This window comes from Mytilus californianus, unplaced genomic scaffold (genome assembly GCF_021869535.1).
Source record: "Mytilus californianus isolate M0D057914Y unplaced genomic scaffold, xbMytCali1.0.p SCAF_11, whole genome shotgun sequence".
Taxonomy (NCBI): domain Eukaryota; kingdom Metazoa; phylum Mollusca; class Bivalvia; order Mytilida; family Mytilidae; genus Mytilus; species Mytilus californianus.
The window spans coordinates 57,170,986-57,176,171 of record NW_026262593.1 but is presented as its reverse complement, the minus strand read 5'-3'; the positions used below and the strand labels follow the sequence as shown (position 1 = coordinate 57,176,171).

The 5,186-nt window shown below is 30.9% G+C and overlaps 1 long non-coding RNA gene across 1 annotated transcript; it reads right to left on the bottom strand.

The window, feature by feature from the left end:
* LOC127720397 (uncharacterized) lies at nt 1-1,529 on the bottom strand. The gene is made up of 3 exons (XR_007990716.1): nt 1,485-1,529; nt 879-1,010; nt 1-34 (listed from the first exon to the last, which is right to left on the bottom strand). It is a non-coding gene; the product is annotated as an uncharacterized LOC127720397 (long non-coding RNA).
* Nucleotides 1,530-5,186: the final 3,657 nt, after the last annotated feature.

Sequence of the window (5,186 nt, the reverse complement as noted above, 5' to 3'; positions counted from 1 at the left end):
TTTTCATTTGTTCTCTTATTAAAGCAACAATGACCTAAAATATGACCTCGTAGGTTAGCATCATCTACGCTAAATGTTTTGCACATGTTTCGTGATCTGTCAATTGGTTTCTGGATTAAAGATCCCACTTGTAAAATATTTACAAGTTCAAGTTACTTTTTATATTTCACAAAGAAAAAAACTAATGGTGATATTTTCTTTTTTTTTATTCCGATTGTTTGTTAAAGGATTAGGACAATGTTGTCATTTCTCATTTATTGGAAGCTCCGGGTTCAAAAGAAGAAATAACAATGCTATTCTTTATATATAATGTCTGTTCTGAAACATGTATGTTTTCGCAGTAGGTATCAAAAATAAAATATGACAACATGTTTCGTGATTGCATTTCCAAAATGAATATGAAACAATAATGTATACAAATAAAGCAATATACAAAACAAAGAGATTCAAACTATCAACTGTTGTATGCTAGTATAAGAGATTGAACTGACAAGCTTAAACTTTAATGTGATAACAATTATCGAATTTGTTTAACATGATCATTTAAAAAAAACACAATTGTAGTGCCCATACTTATCTTAAATATTGACCTTTGCGATAGTATTTTTGCAAAGTTATCCTAAACAGTTCATAAAATTTTGAACGTCATTTGTTCTAAGTTTCGTGTTGATGTGACCAAATATTTCCCTAAACTAAAACAATATCATACCTTATAACCGTGGCCTTTTTTTTGTAAAACTCATTGTCTTTATATTAATATAAAACACACTGAATAGAAATCAAATCAAAACGTTTATCTAATCAGAGGTGACTACCTTTGTGTATCATGTACATGACGAATACTACAAAATGACGTTAGTTCATTCGTAAATGATCACCTGTTTGATTTCATCCACCAAAAAACTGACCATCCACACTATGATGAACCAGTCAGTAGAGGTAATGCCATCATCATTGTAGTCAAATAACAACATATATGCATATGCAACAATTACAACTAAGAATCCCAGCTGGTACAACATGTACAATGATAAACAAAATTTGAAATTATAATAATTTTTTTACATTTATAGAATATATTGGTATAACCATAATGTCTTGAATTATTTAGAAGAATATCGTAGCTTTAGAAAGTTCTTATGACAAAACGATACTGTTTGAATTTTTTTTAATATAATTATGCCATAGAACGTACTGTGTACTTTCTTTTTGATTAAGTGCCGAAGTTGGTAGTATTCCTGGAAGCAAAATATTTTTTCAAGAAAGGAAAATGATGTAACACAAGACTATACCATCTGATTTAATTTTTTGGAAATCAAATTAAGATTTTCAATCTATTCAAAAGTTGCAGTATATATATAACAAACGAGTACAGACACTTGTATGCTTCTGATATTGATCTTTACGTTTTCAAAATTTAAATATAAACTGGTAAGATTTAAATTTGAAAAAACAAACAGAAACAAAATATAAAACGTTCATACCATTTGAATAACTACTTTCAGGAAAGGCAACTGGTATATCTTGTATAACCTGCATAAAAGATCATTAACTGTTTATTATTACATTTTTATCTTTTAAGCAAATTGGTTTGTACAGTTATATTTATTTTCTTAACGGGATAATGATTGATTTTATTGGCTTACCATTTGTTTTTTTTTAATATCACTCGTTGTTCAATGCGGTAAGCTAGCCACTCATTCCATGTATGATTGTATGGTGTTTTAGGACACCAACATATTGCCTTTTTGCTCAAATCTATGTCACCCCTACTTTAAAATTCCTCGTAATATAATCCTACGAATTTGGTGTTTATTATAATAAATATTATCATCACACTAGGAAACCACTCCAGTCATCCGCTTGGATTCAAAAAGCAAAGTATTTGCATTTGAAAATGATCAAATATAATACAAGGTTTAAAATCAGATTACACACAACATAACATTCTGACTTAAATCAAACAAGAGTACAAGATACGATAGATTAATTAAGAGGAAATAACAATAAGCTATTCAACTCGAAAGGGATACGAGTTCCTATAAGAAATGTAATTCGTCTTGTTACTCCGGTTAACATCCGAAAACAAATGACCACGTAAATAAACTGTAAAAAAGAAAATAACAACACCAACAATGGCTTACACTGGCTATAAAACCAGGTTAAATCTACCACTTTCTACATAAGCAAATGCCATTACCGAGTAAGGAATATGACAGCTGTTATGCATTCGTTTGATGTGTTTGAGTTTTTGATTTTGCCATTTGAGTAGGGACTTTCCGTTTTAGATTTTCCTAGGAGTTCGGTATTTTTGTTATTTTACTTTTTCATAGTAAACTACCATAATATTCATATAACTTTGCTTACCAGAATTTAAGTGATATCAAAATTTCAAAATTTAAAATTTAATCTCTTCTTAACATAGACGCGGATAGTCAATGCCATTACATCACTAAAAGGCATACATTGAAAACAAATCAAAGCTTACAACACAAAAAAAACAAAAACAACAGCCAGTCTCATCCAAGCTGTGAGATAAAACAATCAAGGAATGTGGTGTTATTGTCAAAGAGACAACAATCCAGTTAAGACCAAAGGACATTAATGTGACCTATTACAGGTACATACGGACTTCAACAATACCATTTAGTTAGACATAACAACGGAATGAGATATCAGATTTCAAAATACCACTATAAGCTACAATATTGCTTCGTCTAGTTTCATTATATTAAGAAAAAAAATATCCACAGTGAGGAAAGTTTAAACATCCAAGAAACATACATAATAGGGCATATTAAAGCATTTATAAACACACATAGTAACTTTACCATTTTAAAGGACCTCTTTCAAGGTTGATCATTAAGAACGGTAACACCAATGGATGAAACACAGCAAGAACAATGAAGATGAACATCTGAAAAATGGATAGAAAATACATTTTTCTTTAAATCGGAGCAAATTTATTTATGTATCAACTCTACTTAATTGCACATTTCTTCCGTACTAAATGTTAACTATTAATTCCGAATGTCATTGTCTCTCTGCGAGCACTCCGGCATTCTCAACCAAATGAAAACTGACGGCCAGGAAATAGCGCAATAGTGCTGAAAGTGGCAGTAAACACTAATCGATCAATCAATCAATCAATCAAGACATTCCAAATTATCACGCTCAGAGACGTCCGTGTCCTTTATCTTATCAACCAAGACATTATTTTTTCATATACACTTTATGATACAGTTTTGATACAAAGCACTTGATACTTGATTAGGAAATATAATATTGGAAAAGCCAATGCTTGATTAAATAAATTATTGACATTTGCACGTGCGCCGTGGAAGATATGGCAATAATATTCTGCTCCAGTATCTATTTCTCTTTCTTTCACTTCGTTCATGCGTCAGTCCATTTGTTCATCAGTCCGGAATACATCAATACTCGTAGACTGTTTGACATAAAATGGACTTTGACTTTTTTATCATCCTAACGCAAAAACAGCTTTTGAACGGACCTTCTCTAAGACACTTTGACAGATAGCTCGCTTTCTTCGTAGGGTTGTTTGCTATCATTTGTAATAGCCTTATTTCATGCTCACCTTTTTAACAATGTATTGGGAGATTTAGGAATTTTAACAAATTACAATGACATCAACATCGGTCCATTACATGACACAAAAAAATGCCAAATTTGGAAATGCACATTAAAATGTAATCTATCTACATATTCTACAATTGTATACTGTACACATAATGCTATTCATTCGTTACACAGCGGCAAGAGGTTGAGAGGCTAACATCGCGCTATTGTGAAGAAAAATTTAACCGTCTTGCCTTATCGTTTGTTTAACTTATTACTTGTATACATGATAATCACTTTATACTTTTGTTTTTAACATCCTGTAGTTGAGAAATGTTACCCATTTTGGTTTTTTCATATTATACATGTTGTCCTTACGTAGTTTATATTTAAATCCAATGTATTACATTAAAAATGTCCCGTATTTCTGCGCGGGGTTATTATATATATATATATTATATTATAAGGCAGATCGTTTGTTCAAATGATTAATGTGTTAAAATGAAGTGCTTTATGATGCTTGCGTTTAATCATCTTCGCTTTTTGAAATAGTGTCGTGGAATAGTGTTCCGTTATGTTACAGGTTTTTCCCTAAAACAACAGTTCTTGTTAAGAGTTTAAGTTACTTTTTGTAGCTGAAAAGTAAGGACCATCAAGACTGTACTAGTTGGCCTGCCGCAAAAATCAGGTGTCAGTATGTTGGTGTTTTGTAAATATAAATTACTGAACAGTGTGAGCATTGCTAGTAAAGGTGTAAATGGACTGCAAGCGAACTTTGGCAAAAGAACTAGAATCACCGCAATTGATAAGATTGAAAATTGACAGAAATATCGAATTTGACTTACACAATATAATTTTTGAAAGCGGAACAGTTCAAAATGACCGTTTTTGTTTAAATTTGTAACTGGTGTTTATCCATTTATAGCTATATTCCAATATGTGAGAATATCCTTGTAAAATATGTTCATAGTAATACAAATTGTCATATCATTTTCTTACCGTCAGCAGGTTTATATTTTCTGTACCATACCACTTTTCGTTTAAGATTGTCTTGACTGTCTCATTTTTCAGGAACACATTGTTTTCAGTGGTAATAGCATCCCTTAAATATCCGTGATTCAACAATAGCCTTTCCGCATGATTGATAGTGTTACACAATCTATTCTTTCTTTGCTCATCTTGTAAAGCATTCTCCTCATTTTGTTTATGTTTCCCGTAAATGCTGCTTGTTATGGCAATAGCTCTCTCAGTAAAAGCACTGATGTTTAAACGTTATAAAAGATAAGTAATTAGATCTCCTAGAAGGTTATTGTAAATAAACTACACATGCTATACACATTAAAATAAACTAAATATACAAGCATAAACAAATCTGTTTCATAAATTAACAAAACCCACCGTGATATCATCTTAAGTTCTGTTTGTTTAGAAATAATCTGCTTATTAAAATGGCAGTCTTTTCTCTTGTATGCATTACTATAACCCAGGAATTTAGAGCTTTCTCTAATTAGAAATATTTGTCTTTTGGTTGAGTGCGAAATTGTTAAACTTCAGTTATCTTATAGTACTTTTTGCATATTAGATTTGTTATGTGTACAGTTGTGTTT